The sequence below is a fragment of the Felis catus genome, chromosome A2 (genome assembly GCF_018350175.1).
Source record: "Felis catus isolate Fca126 chromosome A2, F.catus_Fca126_mat1.0, whole genome shotgun sequence".
Lineage (NCBI taxonomy): Eukaryota > Metazoa > Chordata > Mammalia > Carnivora > Felidae > Felis > Felis catus.
This window is the reverse complement of record NC_058369.1, coordinates 74,317,859-74,340,987: the sequence shown is the minus strand read 5'-3', so window position 1 is coordinate 74,340,987 and position 23,129 is coordinate 74,317,859. Positions and strand designations below refer to the sequence as shown.

Sequence of the window (23,129 nt, the reverse complement as noted above, 5' to 3'; positions counted from 1 at the left end):
GGAACTTCTCAAAGTATTCTGTATGCACTATGTAGAAAATTTGAATTTTTTTTTTTTTTAATTTTTTAAATGTTTATTTATTGTTGAGAGAGAGAGACCAACAGAACGTTGAGCGGGGGACGGGCAGAGAGAGAGGGAGACACAGAATCTGAAACAAGCTCCAGGCTCTGAGCTGTCAGCACAGAGCCCGATGCAGGGCTTGAACTTGTGAACCATGAGATCATGATCTGAACTGAAGTTGGACGCTTAACCGACTGAGCGGTTAAGCCCCTAGAATCATCTTTTTAATTGATACCACTTTCATTAGTTGTTGTCCATAATAACACCAATATTCCTTAGCTTGATTTTAATCCAGTTTATATTATTCATCATTTCTTATTGTGTAGTAGAAAGGATACTGGTTTGACTTGTGTTGGAATGTCTGAGATTTGTGACTTTGCTTACGAGCAGTGCAACCTTATTTGCAAGATCTTTAGCCCATCTGAGCCCTTGTGACCTCTTCATCCATTAAAGGAAACATTATTTTTCTTACTGTGTAGTAAGGATTAAATTAAGATCTTATATATGAGGGTTGTATGTAAATATTTTTCATTAATGTCATACTACAGCCAAAATTAATATATTTGTTCTTCCTCCAACATACCCTGAACCTCCTGCTACTTTGATTTGTGGGATCATATCCCTGCCTATTTCTTTAACCCCATCTCTGCCATTTTTCTGATTGTCCACCAAGCTTCAGTCATACAGGTCACATATGCCAATGCACTTCGCTGCCTTAAAGTCTTTACATATGCTGCTTCCCTGGGCTTAAACCTCTCTACCCTCAACACACACATGCATGCACGCATGCACACACGTGTGCACACACAATTTGAAAGACTGTTTTCTCATCCTCTGGGTCACAGACTGAATGTTACTTTATTCATCAGTGAAGCCTAACCGGATGGACCACTTTCAACTGAATGGAGACACAGGCAATTTAAAAGCCTTAGTTTTTTTCTTCATAACTTTTTCCAGAATAACTGCTGATTTGTTATTTACTTGTATCTCCATATGAGAATGGGAACCATACCTGTTTTATTCATTATTATAACCCTTACCTAGCTCAGTGACTAGGCCATAGAAGGTACTAAATAACTAATTGCTGGATTGGTAATTAAACTCTGCTTACTATAGCCTGTTCATACTTTAATACTTTTTTTGTTTTAATTTTTTTTTAATGTTTATTTATTTTTGAGAGAGACAGAGACAGAATGTGAGTAGGTTAGGGGCAGAGAGAGAGACACACAGAATCCTAAGCAGGCTCCAGGCTCTGAGCTGTCAGCTTAGAGCCCCATGCAGGGCTCGAACTCACAAGCTATGAGATCATGACCTGAGCCAAAGTCGGACGCTCAACTGACTGAGCCACCAGGCGCCCCAATACTTTTTAAAAGAATACAGTAGTCAGAATTTTCCTTGTATCATATTTATGGTCCTTATTTATTTTCCTTACTGGATTATAAGTTTCCTCAGTCCTTTGTTTTTTGCTTTGTGTTTTCTCCCCCACAATGTCTATCACCATATTTTACAAACCATAGATTTTCCTCTATTTGCTTCCTCATCTTTTCCCCCACCATAATCCTGTTTGTGATTGTTGGAATCATGATACATAATGTGTTTTACTGTGGGGAAGTTACATTTAGATGCCAGCTATTAAATATACTACAGTATGTCAAGGAGTATGGAATTTAAAACCTAATCCTCTTTCAGAATTATTTATTGAGATAAAATTGACATAACATTGTATTAGTTTTAACAGTATAATGATTTGGTATTACATATATTGTGAAATGAGCACCGTGATAAATCCAGTTAACATTCATCACTACACAGTTTCATTATTTTTCTCGCGAAGAGAACTTTTTTTTTTTTTTTTGAGAGCGCACATGAGCTGGAGTGAGCATGAGTCAGAGAGGAGCAGAGGGAGTGGGGAAGAGAGAATCTTAAGCAGGCTCCATGCAAACATGGAGCCCAGCACCGGGCATGATCTCACAACTCTGAGATCGTGACCTGAGCTGAAATCAAGAGCTGGATGCTTAACCGACAGAGCCACCTAGGCACCCCATGATGAGAACTTATAAGATCTACTGTCTTGGTAACTTTCAAATATACAATACGGTATTATTAACCATAGTCACCATACTGTGTATTACACCCTCATGCACACAGTTATTTATTTTATAATTGGAAATTTCTATCTTTTGATCCCTCTCACCCATTTTGCCCACCTCTTGTCCCCTGCCTCTGGCAACCAGTCTGTTCTTTAGATTATCTATGAGTTTGGGGTTTTTTTCTGTTCTTGTTTTTGTTTTAAATTTCACATGTAAGTGAGATCATATGATATTTGTCTTTCTCTGTTTGACTTCAGGGCACAAAACCCTCAGGGTCCATCCACATTGTTGCAAATGGCAAGATTTCCTTCTTTTTTATGGCTGAATTATATTATACCATATAGTTATGCTACATTTTATTTATTCAGTCATCTTTTGATAGACACTTAGGTTGTTTCCATGTCTTGGCTGTTGTAAGTAATGTTGCATGGGGGTACATGCATCTTTTTGAGTTAGATTTTTATTTCTTTTGGATAAATAACCAGAAGTGGAATCGCTGAATCATATGGTAGTTCTACTTTTAATTTTTTGAGGCACTTCTATACTGTTTTCCATAATGGCTGCACCATTTTACATTCCCACCAACAGTGCATGAGGGTACCCTGTACTCCTCGCCAACGCTTATTTCTTGTCTTTTTTGATAATAGCTATTCTAATAGGTGTGAGGTGATATGTAATCCTTTTTCAATGAATCTATTAAATTTGGTTTGTTTTATTTTAGAGAGAGACAGTGTGTGAGCAGGGGAGAGGGGCAGAGGGAGAGAGAGAGAGAGAGAGGGGGATAATCTTAAGTAGGTTCTACACTCAGAGCAGAGCCCAATGTAGGGCTCGATCCTACAACTCTAGGATCATGACTTGAGCCAAAATCAAGAGTTGGATGCTCAACTGATTGAGCCACCCAGGTGCCCCATGAATCTATTCTTTCTGGTGAGAACCACGATGATACAGACTGATTTGGTGAAAAGGGAACTAGATCTGAAGTCTTTGGGTTCTAATCCTGATCATGTTAGCTGTGTACCATTATTCCAATTGTGATTGCTGTCCTGGAGCAGAAAGACAGTATGGAAACTTTGATTTACTATTTTACATTAGAATTGATGAAACTAAAACAACAAAATAAAACCAAATACTTAACAGTAATTTAAATTTGAAAATTGTAAACAACACAAAAATCAAGTAAAATTTCTAACATAATAATATAAACTTTGTGCCTTAGTGGCTCAGTCTGTTGAGTGTTGGACTTTTGGTTTCAGCTCAGGTCATGATCCCAGGGTTATGAGGTCAAGCGCAAAGTTGGCTTCCGCTTTGAGTGTAGAGTCTGCTTAAGATTCTCTCTTTTGGGGTGTCTGAGTGGTTCAGTAGGTTAAGCCTTTGACTCTTGACTTTGGCTCAGGTCATGATGTCATGGTTCGTGAGTTCTAACCCTGTGTTGGTCTCTGTGCTAAGGCTACAGAGCCTGCATGGAATATTCTCTGTCTCTGTCTCTCTCTGTGTCTCTCTATTCCTTCCCCTCCCACCATTAGTTCTTTCTCTCTCTCTCTCTCAAAATAAATAAATTAAAAAAAAATTTAAAAAGTAAAAACTTAAAAAAATATAAAAACATAGTAAAAACAATATATAGTGTAAATATATTATAATAAATAATATAAATAAAATCAATAAATATAAATAAAATAAGAACAAATATATATAAAGATTTGCATTATTATAACAGAAGCCATAGCACAAAGCACTTGGCTCTACTTCCTTAAGAAAACAGGGTTAAGTGGTTTCCATAAGTCATAGGTGGATTTTTGTGCAAAATCTTAGAGATGCTGAATGAGCTTTTTCTGAAATAATCTGGGGAAATGGAGAGAGGCTAAAGTAATTCTAAATTTTTTTCTTAATTTTCTTTATCTTCAGGCAGTCTCATCTTTTTAATAACTGAGGGGAATCTTTGAACCTTTTTGTGTGTTTTTCAATCTTTAGGTGTTAGCAAAGGGTAGTTTTTGTTTCAAGGAAAATATTTCTTGTACTTCTAGATTTGCAGTTTCAAGTATGAAAGGAGAGTGGGATATAACTACTTGTTTTAATTTCAGTACTCTGATGTTCATATTTCACTGTTCCTCAAATTTTTGAACTAAAGTATGAACTATTTTGCAACAAAAGTTTTGCTTTATTTTCTTGCTCCCACTGAGGATTATGAATTTATGGAAAGATACTTTCTGACTGAATGTAATAATATTCAATTAAAAATTTAAAGCAGTTTATAATTCTCTGGGCAGAGAAGACTTTGTTTTTGCAATTATATGCACTATAAAATAAAAACTACAGTCTTTGATCTCCATCTCAAAATGTAAATATTTTGTATTCAGGTTAAAAAAAAAAAAAACCTAAATACTGAAATAATGGTATCATTCCAACAAAATAGTATTGGTACTTAAAAATAATATGATATGCTGGACAGCCAAAAGCTGTAATTGTAATTACTGTATTCAAATTAAGCTATAATACTTTCAGTATTAGTACTTATTTAATAATGGAATTTGCGTAATCTTTTAATTTGGAATTTTCTTAAAAATCAGCAAAAAACAATATTCTATAGTAAATGTTTGTGGCAAAGTGTCACCATACGGTTGAGGGAAAAAGTCTCATATGTCACTGCTATGATTTCTGATTTCACATGGTGCTCCCTTGCATTTGCATTGCATGTCATATGCAGTTCTTCTAGACACTGGAGCCAGATTTCCTTCTGTTTTAGTGACTTTGTACATAAAACTTTTATTCACCTCTGATTGTTCCCTTAAATAGATTAATACAAATTGTATTACTAGGTCAGTGGATTTGAACTTTGAAATTTCTTGACACATGTCACCAAGTTTTTCAGAAAGGCTGTGCCAATTTATAAAGCAGGAATAGAACAGACTAGGAAAAGAAGGTAACTGTCTCAACCTGATGAAGGGCATCTATGAAAAACAAGATGTCTGTTCTTACCACTTCTATTCAGCATTGCCAAGGCAGTTAGGCAAGAAAATTAAATAGGCAAGAAAATTAAATAGGCAAGAAAATTAAATAAAAGATTAGATTAGAAAGGAAGAAATAATACTATCTCTAATGTGTGCATGGTGTGTGTGTGTGTGTGTGTGTGCATGGTGTGTGTGTGTGTGTGTGTGTGTGTGTACGTGTACGTACACGTACACACATACTCTCTCTTCATAGAGAATCCTATAGAATCCACTAAAAAACTCAGAACTCATAAATGAGTTCATTGAGGTGGCAGAATGCAAGATCAATACACAAAAAACTGTTGTATTTCTGTATAGTAACAACGAACAGTCCAAAGTGAAATTAAGAAAACAGTTTCATTGTAATAGCCCTAAAAGGAATAAAATATCTAGGAATAAATGAACAAAAAAAATGTAAAAGTCTTGTACACTGAAAACTATAAAACATCACTGAAAAAAAATAAGACCTAAATAAATGGAAAGACGTTCCTTGTTCATGGATCTGTTGACTTAATATTACTAAGATGGTAAATTGATTTGTATGTTTATTGCAGTCCCTATCCTGGCTGGCTCCTTTTCAGAAACTGACCAGCTGATTTTAAAGTACATATGGAGGGGCAACTGGGTGACTCATTCGGTTGAGTGTCTGACTCTTGGTTTTGGCTCAGATCATGATCCCAGGGTTATGAGTTCGAGCCTCTTGTAACTGCATTGAGCATGGAGTCTGCTTCAGAATCTCTCTCTCTCCCTCTTTCTCTCCTTCTGCCTCTCCCTCTGCCCCTGTACCCTGCTCACACTTTTGAAAGAAAGAAAGAAAGAAAGAAAGAAAGAGAAAGAGAAAGAACATATGAAAATTCAAGAGAGGTAAAACAGTCAAAAAATATCTTTAAACAGAAGAACTGGGGTGTCTGGGGGCTCAGTTGGTTAAAGTGTCTGACTTCAGCTCAAGTCATGACCTCACAGTTCACGAGTTCGAGCCCTGCGTTGGGCTGTGTGCTGACAGCTCAGAGCCTGGAGCCTGCTTTGGATTCTGTGTCTCCCTCTGTCTCTCTGCTCCTTCCCCACTTACGCTCTGTCTGTCTGTCTGTCTGTCTGTCTGTCTGTCTCTCTCTCTCTCTCTCAAAAATAAACATTAAAAAAAAATTTTAACAGAAGAACTCACATTTCCTGATTTCAAATATTACTATAAAACTTAGAGTGATCAAGACTGTGTAGTACTGGCTTTAGGATAAATATATAGATCCGTAGAATAGGTTTGGAAGTCTAGAAATAAACACTCACATTTTTGGTCATTTCATTTTTCTTAAATTTTTTTTTTTAACGTTTTTTATTTATTTTTGGGACAGAGAGAGACAGAGCATGAACGGGGGAGGGGCAGAGAGAGAGGCAGACACAGAATCGGAAACAGGCTCCAGGCTCCGAGCCATCAGCCCAGAGCCCGACGCGGGGCTTGAACTCACGGACCGCGAGATCGTGACCTGGCTGAAGTCGGACGCTTAACCGACTGCGCCACCCAGGCGCCCCAGTCATTTCATTTTTCAATGATGATACCAAGACCATTCAGTGTAAAGAATAGCCTTTTTAGTAATCAGTGATGGCTCAAGTGGATATGAAAAAGAATGAAATTGGATCTTTTATTCATACCATATGTAATAATTAACTCAAAATGGTTCAGTGACTTAAATATAAGACCTAAAACCTTAAAACTCTTAGAAGAAAATATAGCAGTAAATCTTCATGGCCTTGAGTTAGCTAAAGCCTTCTTAAGACACCAAAAGCAGAAGCAGTAGAAGAAAGTAGATATATTGGACTTCTTCAAAATTAGAAACTTTTGTGCTCTAGGGGACACTACTAAGAACAAGTGAAAAGACAACTCATAGAATGGGAGAAAAGATTTGTATAGCATCTATCTGATAAGGAACTTGTATCTAGAATGTATAAAGAACTCTTACAACCAAATGATAAAAAAAAGACAACCTGTTTAAACATGCAAAGGATCTGAATAAACATTTTTCCAAAGAAGATAGGCAAATAGGGGCACCTGGGTGGCTCAGTCGATTCAGCATCTGACTTTGGCTCAGGTCATGATCTCTCAGTTTGTGAGTTCAAGCCCCGCATCAGGCTCTGTGCTGACAGCTCAGAGCCTGGAACCTGCTTCGGATTCTGTGTCTGCCTGTCTCCCACTCATACTCTGTGTCTCTTTCTCTCTCAAAAATAAATAAAGATTTAAAAAGTTTAAAAAAAAAACATAGGCAAATGACCAATAAGCACATGAAAAGATGTTCAATATCATAGCCATCAGGGAAATGCAAATCAAAATTAGAGTGAGATGCCACTTCATATGCACTATAGGATGGCCATAAGAAAGAGGATAGATATTGACATGTATTGGAGAAGATGTGGAGAGATTGGAAGATTCAGACATTACTGGTGGGAGACTCATACATTACTGGTGGGGTTGTAAAATGGTACAACCACCTTGGAAAGCAATCTGCATGTTTTTCAGAATATTAAACGTAAGAGTTATGAGCTATAGAACTTCAACTTTTGGGACATATCCAAGAAAAATAAAAAGATATATCCACACAGAAACTTGTAAACTAATGTTCATAGGAGGATCATTCATAATGGCCAGAAAATGCCAACATCAGTTGATGAATATGTCAAAATCTGGTACACCCATGCAGTGCAATAGTATTATACCGTAAAAGAGAATGAAGAACTTAGACCAACAAATTTGATAACCTGGATAAAATGGAAAAATTCATAGAAATGTACAACCTCCAAGAATTATGAAGAAATAGAAGATCTGAACTGACCTATAACTGTAAGGAAATGAATCTGTAACAAAAACTTCAACAATGACAACTAAAAAGCCCAGGACCAGATGCTTTCACAGTGAATTCTACCAGTCATTTGAAGAATTAACATCAGTCCTCTCCAAAACTTTCCAAAAAAACTGATCACAAAGAAACCCTTTTTGGGGCGCCCGGGTGGCTCAGTTGGTTAAGCATCTGACTCTTGATTTCTGCTTGGGTCATGATCTCATGGTTCGTGGAATTAAGCCCTGCATTGGGTTTGGAGCTGACAGCTCGGAGCCTGCTTGGGATTCCCTCTTCCTCTCTATGCCCTTCCCTTGCTTGCACGGTCACTCTCTCCCTCTCTCTCTTTCAAAATACATAAACATTAAAAAAAAATAATAATAAAAAGGAGAAACACTTTCAAAATCATTCTGTAAGGACATCATTATCCTGATACCAAAACCAGGCAAAGACAGTATAAGAAAACTATAGACCAATATTTCAGAGATATATTTATACAGAAATCCTTAGAAAATACTAGCAAACTGGATTCAGCAGTATATTAAGAGGATTATACACTATGACCAAGTGAGATTTATTCCTGGAATGCAAAGATAGTTCAGCATATGAAGATTAGTCACTGTAATACAGTACATTAACACAATGAAGAAAAAAATTTACATGATCATCTCTCTAGATACAGAATAAACATTTGACAGAATTCAACATTCTTTCATGCTAACGACACTCAACAAACTAGGATTAGAAAGAAACTGTCAAACGTATTAAAGGCCCATATATGAAAAGTATACAGCTACCATCATATTCTGTAGTGAAAGATGAAAAGCTTTTATTTTATAATCAGGGTGAGACAAGGATACTCACTTTTGTCACTTCTATTCAGTATAGTGCTGGAAGCAGTTAAGAAAAAGAAATAAATATATCAAAATTGGAAAGGGAGAAATAAAATTATCTTTATTCATAGACAACATGATCTTATATGTAGAAAGTCCTAAAGATTCTACCAAACAAAATATTAGAATTAATAAGTAAATTCAGCAAATCGCAAGGTACAAAATCAATGTGCAAAAAAGATGAGTTTCTGTATTCTAACAGCAAAAATCTGAAAAGGAAAAGAAAATGATTTCATTTGCAATAGCATCAAAAAGAATAAAATAGGAATAAATTAACCAGGGAGATGAAATATTTGTATATTGAAAATTATAAAACGTTGCTGAAAGAAGTTAGACACCATAAATTAAAGATATTGGTGTTCCTGGATTAGAAGACTTAATATTGTTAAGATATCAGTACTACCCAGAGTAATCTACAGATTTAATGCAATTCTAATGAAAATCCCAACAGTGGTTGTGGCAGATTGGAAAAATTCATCCTGAAATTTATTTGGAATCTCACGGGACCCTCAAATAACCGAAGCAAACTTGAAACAAGAACAAAGTTGGAGGTCTCACACTTCCCAGTTTCAACACTTATCATAAACTACAGTAATCAGACTGTAGTACTGGCATAAAGACAAGACATATGCACCAGTGCAACAGAATTCAGAGCCCAGAAATAAACCCTGGCATATATGGGCACGTGATTTTAGACAAGGGTACTAATACAGAGGAAGACAGTTTTTTCAACAATTCGTGTTGAAAAAGTTGGATATCTATATGTGAAACCATGAAGTTGGACTCTTAACCTAATACTGTGTTAAAAATAAAACCTTGAGGGGCACCTGAGTGGCTCAGTCAGTTAAGTGTCCGACTTCGGCTCAGGTCATGATCTCACGGTTTGTGAGTTTGAGCCCCGCATTGAACTCTGTGCTGACTGCTCAGAGCCTGGAGCCTGCTTCAGATTCTGTGCCTCCCCCTCTCTCTGCCCCTCCCCTGCTTGTGCGCGCTCTCTCTCTCAAAAATAAACATTTTTTTTTAATTAAAAAAAACTAAAAAAATAGAAATAATATAAAACATCAGGGTGCCTGGGTGGCTCAGCCAGTCAAGCATCCAAATCTTGATTTCGGCTCAAGTTATGATCCCATGGTTATAAGATCCATCCCTGCTTTGGGCTCCGTGCTGGGTGTGGAGGTTGCTTGGGATTCTCTCTGTCCTTCTGTGCCTCTCCCCCACTTGCATGGTTTCTCTCTGTCTCTCTCCTTCAAAATGAAGTAAACTTTAAAAAAAAGTCAGACTGAGGATCACTTAAGAGAAAATACAAAACAAAAAACAGGGGTGCCTGGATGGCTCAGTTGGTTAAGCATCCAACTTCGGCTCAGGTTATGATCTGGTGGTATGAGCCCCGTGTTGGGCTCTGTGCTGACAGCTCAGAGCCTGGAGCTTGCTTTAGGATTTGTGTGTATGTCTCTCTTTCTCTGTCTTTTGCCTGTTTATGTTCGTTCTCTCTCTCTCTCTCTCTCTCTCTCTCTCTCTCAAAAAGAAGAACTTAAAATAAAACCAACTCAAAATGGATCAAAGACCCAAATGTATGAGCTAGAACTAGAATACTTCTATAAGAAAACATAGGGGAGAACTTGACTACATTGAGTTTGGCAATGGTTTTTGGGTAGGATATCAAAAGCACAGAACAAAAAAAGGAAAAAGAAAAAAGTTGGGCTACTCAAAATTAAATTTGATTTTTTTAGCAAATTCTACCCCCAACATGGGGCTCAAACTCATGACCCCGAGATCAAGAGTCTCATGCTTTACAGGCTGAGCTACCCAGGCGCCCCCAAAATCAAAATTTTTTAGGCATCAAAGGACATAAGAGTAAAAAAGCAACTCAGGATATAGAAGAAGATCACATATCACATAGCTATCACATATGCTAATCACCTATCTGATAAGGTTTTATATTCATTTTATATAAAGAACTCCAACTCAATGAAAATAAAATACCAAAGGACTTTAATGGATTTTAAACACATGAAAAGACATTCAACATCACTATTAGGGAAATGCACGTTAAAACGACAATGAATTACCATTCATACCCATTAAAATGACTTATCAAAAGAACAAAAATAAAAACAACAGAAAAATAACGAGTGATGCCAAAGGTGTGGAGAAATTGGAATACTTGGCCTTTGCCAGTAGGAATGTATAATGGTAAAACTGCTGTGGAAGATATGATGATTCCTTAAAAAGTTAAAAACAACCATATGGTCCAGCATTTCCACTTTTGGTTATATACTCATAAGAACTAAAGTAGCATCTTGAAGAGATATTTGTACCTTTTGTTAATAGCACTATTCACAGTAACCAAAAGGCAGAAGCAATCTAAATCTTGGGTGGATGAATTGACAAGCAAAATGTGGTATATACATACAATGAAATATCATTCAGTCTTTAAAAGGAAATTCTGACACAAGCTACAGCATGGATGGACCTTAAGGACATTATGCTAAGTAAAATAAACATCACAAAAGCGAAATACTAGATGAATTTACTTTCAGGAAGTACCTGAGGTAGTCAGATTCATAGAGACAGAAAGTCAAATGGTGTTTACCAGGGAGTAGAGGCGGGTAAGAATGGGCAGTTACAGTTCAATAGGTACAGAATTTCATTTTTGCAAGATGAAAAGAGTTCTGGAAATGGGTGCTGGTGATTGGTTGCACAACAGTGTGAATGAACTTGCTGCCCCTAAACGGTACACTTAAAAAATAGTTATGAATGGTTTATATTATATACATTTTACTACAGTTTTTAAAAATAAAAAAAAAAAAGATGAAGTACAGATACATCTTACAACATGAATGGACCTTAAAAACAATAAGTGAAAGAAGCCAGGTAAAAAGACTGTGTATTGTATAATTCTGTTTATATAAAATGTCCAGAATAGGCAAATCTGTAAAGACAGAAAATAGATTGGTGGTTGCCAGACACTTGGGGAGGTGTTGAAAATGGGGAGTACCTGCTAATGGGTATGAGGCTCTTTTTGAGGTGATTTCATTGTGGTGGTGGTTGCACAACTCTGAATACATTAAAACCAATTGAATTGTGTACTTTAAATGGGTGAGTGTATGATATATGAATTAAATCTCAATGAAGCTGTTATTTAAGACAAAAAATCCAAACAGCACCCCAGAATTCTTTGTTCTGATGAAAATACTGGGTAGATTGAGAGGGAGAGGTGTGTGTGGTGGATGGGGTAGGTTTGTTTAGAAGATGAGACTGGAAGGGTAGGTTAGGACCAAAAATGGTGCTTGACATTAAATACAATGCCAAGGAATCAAAATACTCACTTTTTTCAGAAAAAATAGCACAGAGCTTGTCATGTATTTTGACCAGCATTTATAATGATTTTGTTTGATCTTTGATAATTTGATAGGTAAAAAATGGTATCCTGTCTTTTTAATAATTATTTTTTATTACTGTGGAGATTGGACAGTTTCCTGTTCTTAGAGGCCATTTATATATTTTTTTAACATATATTACCTGTTTATGTCCTTTGCCTATTTTTTAAAATTAGGGTATTAGTGTTTTTAATTGAGTTTTGAATATATTTGTAACATAGTAAGAGTGTTCATCTTTCGAGTAGTTTATATAGAAACTGTCCAGACATCTGGTTTCCTTGCTCTCATGTTTCTTATGTTAGTAGTGCTCAGTAAATGTTAGAGTTGAATCGAGGAGAAAAATATTTATAAAACAGATTGTATTCTGTTCCAAAATAACCAAATGAATATTTCATGATTGTGAATTTTGCATAATCAGTTAAAAGGTATAGGAAAGTGTTTTATTTACATTTAATGAAATGTAGCATATAAAGCTTTTAATCTTTTAAATGTTTACTTTTGAGAGAGCATGGGGGAGGGGGAGAGAGAAAGTGGGGGGGGGAGAGAGTCCACATGGGTGTGAGCGTGGGGGATGGGCAGAGAGAGAAGGGGACAGAGGATCCGAAGCAGGCTCCATGCTGACAGCAGTGAGCCCCATGTGGGGCTCGAACTCACAAACCAGGAGATCATGAGCTGAACTGAAGTTGGATGCTCAGCTGACAGAGCTACCCAGGTGTCCCTTGCCTATAATGCTTTTAAAGGAAAGAATGTAAAATCTTAATTAGGAAATGACTCCTTTCTGAATCACAAGGAGATACAGAGTTAGCATAATGTGTTGAAATTTAGAGTTTATTTTCATTTATTTTTTTGATTAAGTAAGCTCTATGCCCAAGGTGGGTCCTGAACTCAAGACCTTGAGATCAAGAGCCAGGTGCCCTTAAAAATTTAAAGAACATGGAGAAATCAGAATGTTTAGTTGCCCATCAGATGATTTATGGCAAAGCGATTGTGGAGTTTAAGGGAAAAGGAATCTGTGGGAAAGGCAGGAAGGAGTAGATGGGAATGGAAAGGGGAAGTGCCTTTCTCTTGTCAATATTTCCTGAGTAGCTGAACAAGAAATAGAGTTCTTTTGGGGCAGATGTTATAAAGTAAAATTAATGAGAAATATGTGTAATGATTAAGAGTACATAGTTTGAATCCGAGCTTCGTCCATCTCTGGTTTCCTCATCTGGAAGATGGAGTAATAATTCATTATTCATAGGTTTGTTGCATTTGATGAAATAATTCATGCGAAACACTTAGAATATTGCACACAGCAAGAACACAATAAAGTTTGTGTTTATTATAGGTTGGTAGTCTGTTGATTGTGAGGGTAGAAATAGATCAATAATACAGTAATTGTTTTAATTAGGTGGAGAGGATGGAGGTTTGGGAGAAATGGTTTTAGTCCTCCAGTGAAGTTTTGGAGAGCAGACCCAGAAATTAGGAAAAAAAAAAAAACAACCTTTTTTTCTGAAAGCTTACCAAGTAGTCTTTAATTATTAATAGTAAAAGTTGTCAAGAGTGAAAAAGTTGTCACATAATGACTAGGTGTGTTTGATTGGTTAACCTTACCGGAAGTTAAAAAGTGAGCTCAAACCCAGGCAGAGAAAGGGGGGTCCTAAGAATGAAACTCAGCAGCAGACACGTAAGACAGATGCCAATGGCAGAAGCCATGGTATCGGTTTGAAATGGAGAGTAGAGGGAGAAGTTAAAAAGCGGGTGATCTGCATTGTGAATACTGTGGCCATTAATAGAAGAACTTTAGCAGTTAAATCCTGCAGTGGGGCAAGGTGGGTGGTGAAGGGTGGAAGTGGCAGAGAACCATTTAGGGCAGCATCAGCATTAGGGCAGTCAACTATGAAAGGTTAAAGATTTGTCAGGTTTTTGCCGTTTCTGTGAATTGCCCGTTTGTTTGATGTTTGCTTACTAACTGGAAAGATTTATTAAAATACATATTAATGTTTTATGTGTTTCACATAGCATAGATAATTTTTCCCATTTCCATTGTTTGCCCTCACCTTTGTTTTTCTTGTGTTCTTTGTTATTCTGAAATTTATATGTGGTCATATGTCAGTTTGCGGGATTTTTTTTGAAGGAAGGTGATTTGTCTCACGCTTAGGAAGGCTTAGCCCCCTAGAAAATTGTAAGAATTTTTCTGTTTACATATTTTTAAAGTTTTTATTTAAATTCTAATTAGTTAATGCAGCGTAATACTGGTGTCAGGTGTATAATACAGTGATTCAGCACTTACCATACAACACCGGGTGTTCATCACAAGTGCACTCCTTAATCCTCATCACCTACTTAACCCATCCCCCCATCCACCTCCTCTCTGGTAACCATCAGTTTGTTCTCTGTAGTTTAATAGTCTGTTTTTTGGTTTCCCTCTCCCCCTACCCCTTTGCTCTTTTGTTTTCTTTCTCTTATTTAAATTTTACATATGACCATGGGGGAAGGGAAGAAAAAAAAAGGTTAGAGAGGGAGGGAGCCAAAGCATAAGAGACTCTTAAAAACTGAGAACAAACTGAGGGCTGATGGGGGGTGGGAGGGAGGGGGGGTGGGTGATGGGTATTGAGAAGGGCACCTGTTGGGATGAGCACTGGGTGTTGTATGGAAACCAATTTGACAATAAATTTCATAATAAAAATAAAAGTAAAAAATAAATAAAATTTACATACGAATGAAATTTTGTGGTGTTTGTCTTTCTGTGACTGATTTATTTGGCCTATTTCCATAATTTGGCTGTTGTAGATACAAACATCAGGGTCTGTGTATCCCTTTGAATTAGTATCTTTGTGTTCTTTGGGTAAATACCTAGTAGTACAATTGCTGGGTTTTAGGTATTTCTATTTTCTGGTTTCTTAAAAATGTCTATGTGAGTTTTTAAAAACATTTGGATATTTAATCTTTCTTACTCTGTTCTGTCATGTTCATCGTATATAAAGTTTGTACGTATTCTGGGCTTTCCTGTTTTATAGATCCTTTTGCGTGTCCTGCTATCATACATTGTTTTAATTATTGTAATCTTATATTACATTTTAATTTCTGGTACATAAAGGTCTCCTCCTCTGTGCTCCTTAAGAAAAGATCTTATTTTTATACATTTAGATGTTCATGAAGTGTGAAAACTTAAAAAAGGAGACTTGACTGGAATTATGTTGAGGTTTATTTGGGGAAGAGCAGGAGTTTTTAAAAAACTTGTTCAGTGTATGAAATCATAGGTATATTCATGTAATGCTTGAGACTGAAAATTGGTACAGCTTTCATAGAGGAAGGGCATGGTATGATACCTGGCACATACTGCATGTTGTATAAGTATTTAATGTTGATATTATATTACAATAATTATTTCTTAAAGTATAATTGTCCTTTAACTCAGCAATTCTATTTTTAGAAACATAGAAGGAAGTAATCATGACTTTATATAAATATAGCTATGAGAATGTTGTTCACAGTATGGCTTATAATAGCAAAACATTAGAATTAATTTAAGTGTCTAACAACTTAAATTGCCTGGGTGGCTCAGTCGGTTAAACGTCCGACTTCGGCTCAGGTCATGATCTCATAGCTTGTGAGTTTGAGCCCTGCGTTGGGCTCTGTGCTGACAGCTCAGAGCCAGGATGGAGCCTGCTTCGGATTCTGTGTCTCCCTCTCTTTCTGTCCCTCCCCTGCTTGCTTGAGCTCTATCTCAAAAATAAACATTAAAAAAAAACACAAAACTTTATATGTCTAACATCAGAAGATGATTGAACAGAACTATGGTGTATTATTACTTTGGAGTACTATGTAGCCATTATAATTGTGTTCAATGATAAGGAAAACTGTTCACTCTATATATTATGAACCGGAAAAAGTTTATAAAGGAATAGGTAAAGTTTAATCCATATTTTGTATTAAAAATATAGTCTAGGAGCACAAGGAAACATTTGGGGCTGATGGATGTGTTCATTATCTTAATTGTAGACAGTCTCACAGGTGTATACCTATGTGAAAACTACTTAAATTGTATCTTCTAAATATGTACAGTTTATTATTGTCAATTAACACATTGAAACTGAAAAACATTTTTGTTCAGTTAAAGTGTAATAAGCTCAAGGAGAACGATTGAATTTATTACTTCAGAAATTAAACCAATAGAATATATGAATATATAGAGAGATTTATTTTAAGGAATTGGGTCAGACAATTGTTGAGGCTGGCAAGTCTGAAATTTGTTAAGAGTGGCTAGTAAGCTGGAAATTCTGGCAGGAGTCTGTGTTGCAGACTTGAGTTCAAAAGCATTCTGGAGGCAGAATTTCTTCTTTAAAAGGACCTCAGTCTTTCCTCTTGAGGCCTTCAGATGGTTGGATGAAGCCTACGCACATTATTGAAGGTAATCTGTCCTCAAAGTCTGCTGACTTGAGTGTTAATCACATCTAAAAATACCTTCACAACATCTGGACTGGTATTGACCAAGCAGCTGGGCACTGTAGCCTAGTCAGGGTAACACATCAAATTAACCATCACACTCATCACTCTATCAGAGTGATTTCAGCAGAGCAACAAAATTCAATTGAAATGGTTTAAATCATAATGGGAATGTATTAGCTTGCATAAAAAGTGGTCCAGAGATAGGGCAGGCTTTAGGGTTAATTGATTCAGTGGCTTTCGGATGTCATCAAAGGCTCAAGTTATGCCATCTGCAGTGTCTATTTTATTCTCACAGTAGGATGGCTTGAAGAGGCAGTTACTCATATCTGGTGAGGGGAGAGCCTGGCTTCGCATGGCTTGCTTTCTTTTTTCTTTTCTTTTCTTTTTTCTTTTCTTTTCTTTACTTTACTTTACTTTACTTTACTTTACTTTACTTTACTTTACTTTACTTTACTTTTCCTTCCTTCCTTCCTTCCTTCCTTCCTTCCTTCCTTCCTTCCTTCCTTCCTTCCTTCCTTCCTTCCTTCTTTTTATTTACTTTTGTGAGAGAGAGAGTGTGAGGGCCGAGACACAGAATCTAAAGCAGTCTCCAGGCCTGAGCTATCAGCACAGAGCCCTACACAGGGCTCAAACTCATGAACCGCAACATCATGACCTAAGCCGACGTTGGATGCTTGACTGAGCCACCCAGACGCTCCTTCCCATGCATTTCTGAAGTCCATGAAGGCTTCTCTCTTAGGGCCCGTCATCAGTGCCTCAGTAGGCCCAAATCTTCTGTGCCTGCACATCTGCGAACCAGTCACCAGCAGGAGGGTTATCAAGAACTACTTAACATAGAATGTACTGTAATTAGAATATGATGAAAAGAAAACAAACTAAGCAAAATACCACTTTCAGTACTCAGGACCTTATTGGGAGGGAGGGAGATAGCTGACTTGGGCAGAGACTGATTCTTGGCTTTACATGAAATCTGAAGATGCTACAGTATTACAAAAGAAGATTGAGAAATATGTATTGTGTTATGCAAGTAAAGGTTATGCAGACTTTTTCTTTTTCGGTTAGTCTGTGTCCCTAGGACAGGTGGGAATTGGCAGCCAAAATACTGAGTCATGAAGTTAATGGAATTACTGTTTTTATTTTAGGATATGGAAAGTTGCATTGATACTGTCTTTTTACATTCTGACTTTAAGTGTTTTATTTTAGTTAATGTAGTAATTATTTCCTGACTGTTGGCTCCTATTACTGGGCTTGTTCATTAGGGCTTATGTTCATTTCACTCTTGGGTTTTTAGGTACCAGACTTTTAATTTGGGGATTTGGGGTCATTTTTGCATATAATTGGATTTTCTAGCAAATGTTATGTAATCATAAGATTTGTCCATTATCACAGATATTTGGGGTAACAATTGAATGCGTTTTGCATTTCTCGGCTTTTTTGTTCTTTGTTTCTGGGTTTAACTGAGTTTTCTGAAAGTGAATTGGAATTTTACAGTTTGTTCTAGATTTAATATAACCAGTAAACTTTTAAAAAGTTCAGATTCTCCTGTCATCTCATGTTATTTCTGCAGCAGCCACTTGGCCAACTTGGATTCCCTACACACTTTTAATCTTCATTTTAAAGCTGTTCACTCTCCCCCAACGTATTGAGTTGCATAAGAAAGACTGGACTGGCATCAGCTGTCCCTAAAATGTTACGTGATTATCTTTGTCCCAGAATGTAATTGAGGTTGCATAGACTTCTCACCGTACATCCAACTCTTACAGCAGAAGCTGCATTAAATGATGGCAGTTTAATGGAGCACTCATGATTAAGTGTAAATAAAGGTACATGATTAAGGTAAATAAAAATTGCTTAAACATGGGGATCCTGGGTGGCTGAGTTGGTTAACCATCCAACTTTGGCTCAGGTCATGATCTCACAGTTTGTGAGTTCGAGCCTTGTATCGGGCTCTGTGCTGACAGCTCAGAGCCTGGAGCCTGCTTCGGATTCTGTCTCCTCATCTCTCTGACCCTCCCCACTTGTGCTCTCTCTCTCAGAAATAAATAAATGAAAAAAAATTGCTTAAACGTAACAAATATACTTTTAAGGGAGTGACAATATGGCTGTGGGTAAAATAGGTTGTAGATAAAGTTTTAATTTTTTTAAAGGTTTTTTTTTTTTTTTAAGTTTATTCATTTTGCGTGAGCAGAAGAGGGGCAGAGAGAGAGGCAGAGAGAATCTCAAGCAGGAAACTGAACCACCCAGGCTCCCCTTTAGGTAAAATTTTTAAAAAACAGGACAACTTTGGAAGATAAGGTTACTTTAAACATACTGAAAAGTTACAAATTATGAAGTTATAAATTAATCTGAAATTCCCAAAGAGCAGTTAATGTGCTAGTCTTTTGAAATGATAATTTTGACTGTGAATTCTAGATAATTCGTTTTGAAGTGATCAAAAAATGAATTTTGAAAACACCACTAAAAAAGTAAAGCCAAAAAAAAGCAAAAAAAAGTAGAGCCAAAAATACTTTTTTGAAAATTAATTAGAAATTGAGAGAATTAATTTAACAAATTTGAAAAATGAAGTAGTGTTTTATTTAATTAAAAAAAAATAATGCTTGCTGTGGGCCAGGCACTTTCCTGAGCAATTTACAAATATTAACTCAAAACTTATAGAAAGCTTATGAAAGTAATTGAAGAAGACACAAAAAAATGGAAAAAGATTCCATGCTCCTGGATAGAAAGAACAAATATTGTTAAAATATCAATACTACCCAAAGCAATCTACATATTCAATGCAATCCACATGAAAATTACAACAGCATTCCTCACAGAACTAGAACAAATAATCCTAAAATTTGTATGGAACCAGAAAAGACCCCGAATAGCCAAAGCAATCTTGAAAAAGAAAACCAAAGCAGGAGGCATCACAATCCCAGACTTCAAACTATACTACAAAGCTGTAGTCATCAAGACAGAACAAAATAGAGAACCCAGAAATGGGCCCACAAACGTATGACCAACTAATCTTTGACAAAGCAGGAAAGACTGTCCAATGGAATGAAGACAGTCTCTTCAGCAAGTGGTGCTGGGAAAACCAGACAGCAACATGCAGAAAAATGAACCTGGACCACACACCATACACAAAAATAAACTCAAAATGGATGAAAGACCTCAATGTAAGACAGGAATCCATCAAAATCCTTGAGGAGAAAAACCTCTTTGATCTTGGTTGCAGCAACTTCTTACTCAAACCATCTCTGGAGGCAAGGGAAACAAAAGCAAAAATGAACTACTGGGACCTCATCAAAATTAAAAGCTTCTGCACAGCAAAGGAAACAATCAGCAAAACTGAAAAGGCAACTGACAGAATGGAAGAAGATATTTGTAAATGACATATCAGATAAAGGGTTAGTATCCAAAATCTATAAAGAACTTACCAAACTCAACACCCAAAAAACAAATAATCCGGTGAAGAAATGGGCAAAAGACATGAATAGACACTTCTTCAAAGAAGACCTCCAGATGGCCAACCGACACATGAAAAAATGCTCCACATCACTCATCATCAGGGAAATACAGATCAAAACCACAATGAGATACCACCTCACACCTGTCAGAATGGCTAACATTAACAACTCAGGCAACAACAGGTGTTGGCGAGGATGCAGAGAAAGAGGATCTCTTTTGCATTGTTGGTGGGAATGCAGGGTGGTGCAGCCACTCTGGAAAAACAGTATGGAGGTTCCTCAAAAAAACATAAATAGAACTACCCTGTGATCCAGCAATTGCACTACTAGGCATTTATCCAAGGGATACAGGTGTGCTGTTTCGAAGGGACACATTCACCCCCATGTCTATAGCAGCACTATCAACCATAGCCAAAGTATGGAAAGAGCCCAAATGTCCATCAATGGATGAATGGATAAAGAAGATGTGGTATATATATACAATGGAGTATTACTCGGCAATCAAAAAGAACGAAATCTTGTATTTGCAACCACGTGGGTAGAACTGGAGGGTATTATGCTAAGTGAAATTAATCAGAAAAAGACAAAAATCATATGACTTCACTCATGTGAGGACTAAGAGACAAAACAGATGGACATAAGGGAAGGGAAACAATATAAAAACCGGGAGGGGGACAAAATAGAAGAGACTCATAAATATGGAGAACAAACTGAAGGTTGTTGGAGGGGTTGCGGGTGGGGGGGATGGGCTAAATGGGTAAAGGACACTAAAGAATCTACTCCAGAAATCATTGTTGCATTATATGCTAACTAATTTGGATGTAAATTAAAAAAAATAAAAAATAAAACAAGTTAAAATATTAACTCGTTTAATCCTCATAAAAAATCTGTGAGGAATAGAGAAGGAAATGAGATGTAAAAACATCAGAACCACTCTTAAATACACAATACCTGGTATATGAAAAATAGTGACTAGAAATACGCTTTTTCAAGTGGACATTTCAGTTTGTTTGATTTTAATAGGATGTAGAAAATCTGACTTTGATGTATCACAGTATTTTTGTGGGAAAATACATTAGAAATACAAATATTAAGGCCAAGTACACACCTGTTTCCTGCCATTCTCAGCCGTGGTGGCATTCAGTGGATTTCTCCTCTTTTCTGCTCCTCACCTTTCACATGGTGGGAGCACGTTTCCTAACCCCACTCACTGTCACTGGTAGTGACCTTGGAGGCCTGAAATGAGAAATGGAGACCTTCAGGTGACAAGCCAGGAGCTCTCAGGTTTTCAGAATTGGAAGCTTTGGGGCTTTTTTTTGTGATAGAAAAATCTCTGGATTTGAGGTATTTGGTTTCAGGCAGGCACAGTCATCAAACCTCTCTCTTTCTGCCATTTCAGGAATTGATCTGTTTCTCTTTTTATTGCTACTGACCACCACTCTTGGTCACAACTTCGTGTAATGTGCATATATCTGTTGTTAAGTTTTCTGCCGCTAATACCAATGAGAAGCAGAGGAGGATAGCTTTCTTCCTTCTCTGCCAGTACTTAACACCCAAACCCTTTTCCCCAGACACATTTTCCTCTTTGGCCTGTGGGAAATGCAGAGATAAGAAAGTGACTTTGGGTAATGTACTTACTGAATGCCGAAATAAAATTGTCTGGATACTTTTCAAAGAAATTACTTAACAAGTATTTGTTGAGTACTTGTTATATGCTTTACATTGTTCTAGGTGCTAGGAATAGACAGTACATTTGACAGACAAATTTTCTACCTTTTGGTGCTTAACATTCTAATTGAATAAGACTGGCTGTCTTGGATATTCTATTGTAAGACCTGAGGATTGGGGTTGGGCTGGGGAGGATTTAAGGGAATAGGGAAATGAAGTTGCTTTTTTCTCCTCCAACTTGGACAGAATACAGAGTCAAAGGAGAGTTTAGGAATGTCCCCATCCATCCTCAGTAATACTGTATGGTTTGGGATGCTGATGTTAAGTGGTTAATGTAGCATCATGTTTTCTAGCAATTATGGATTAAAGGCAAAGACGACTACAAGAAGAAATGTTTTTACTTTCTTTTTCTTTCCTTGCAGATTTCAGGCAGAAATGTTTTTGAATTTATATAAATGTCTTAAAAATGTATACATTCCAAATATTGAGACTATGATTTTTTTCCTTGTTTTCTTAAGTAAAGACAATGCAATTTTGGCAGTCCTTAGTTTTACAGTGAGAACTGTTAAAGCATGTCCATTAACTTTCCTTCCTTGATTATTTCTGATGTTGAATTTGAGAAAACAGAGTTGTAATGCAGCTTATACTTTGTTTTTACAGGGTGAGAATTCTCTGCCTCTACTTCTGACTTTCCATGCGCTCACCTCACTCTGTACCCATTTTGCTCTTTGAAGTAATGTTTCTTCCTGCTTAAAGCTGATTCCTTCTTGTTCCTAGGATCTTGGTTGTGTATCTCTTCTGTATTTCGTCCTCTTCCCTCTTTTCTGGCTCCTTACTTTCAGGACTAAACCTACTCAAATCTCTTCTGTCTTGAACAAAACAAAATTCTTTCTCTGATTTGAGTCTACTTATGACTCCATTACTCTTGTTCCTTTCCATTGTTGCCAGACATTTGGAAAGAGTAATGAACAATTGCTGTCTGTATTTCTCACTTTTTCAATCACACATTCATCTGAATTTTCCTACTACTTTATTAAGATAACGTCATTAATGATCTCTTGCCAAACCAGTGGTAATTTTTCAGTTTTTCTTTATATGGGCAGTACTTACTGTTGACTTGTTTCTTAAATGTCTTCTTGCCTTTTCTGAAAAAGCTCTTGTCAGATTTGTTTTCTTCTCTGACTGTGGCTTCATGGCCTTGATCATTGGCCCCTTCTTTGCCTGATACTTAAATGTTGGTGTTAAGTCCTTGGTGGTCTTCTCTTAATTCTCAGATACTCTCAATGGCTAAGGCTATTAACCATCATTGGCTGTATTCTGTTACCTCGTAAAAATTTTCTAGACCTGAGCTC

The 23,129-nt window shown here is 36.7% G+C and overlaps 1 protein-coding gene across 2 annotated transcripts in view; it reads left to right on the top strand.

Moving 5' to 3' along the window:
- The window catches only part of CDK13 (cyclin dependent kinase 13), a 122,828-nt gene that overhangs the window by 38,976 nt on the left and 60,723 nt on the right, over nucleotides 1–23,129 (top strand). The gene's annotated exons all lie outside the window — the stretch shown is intronic.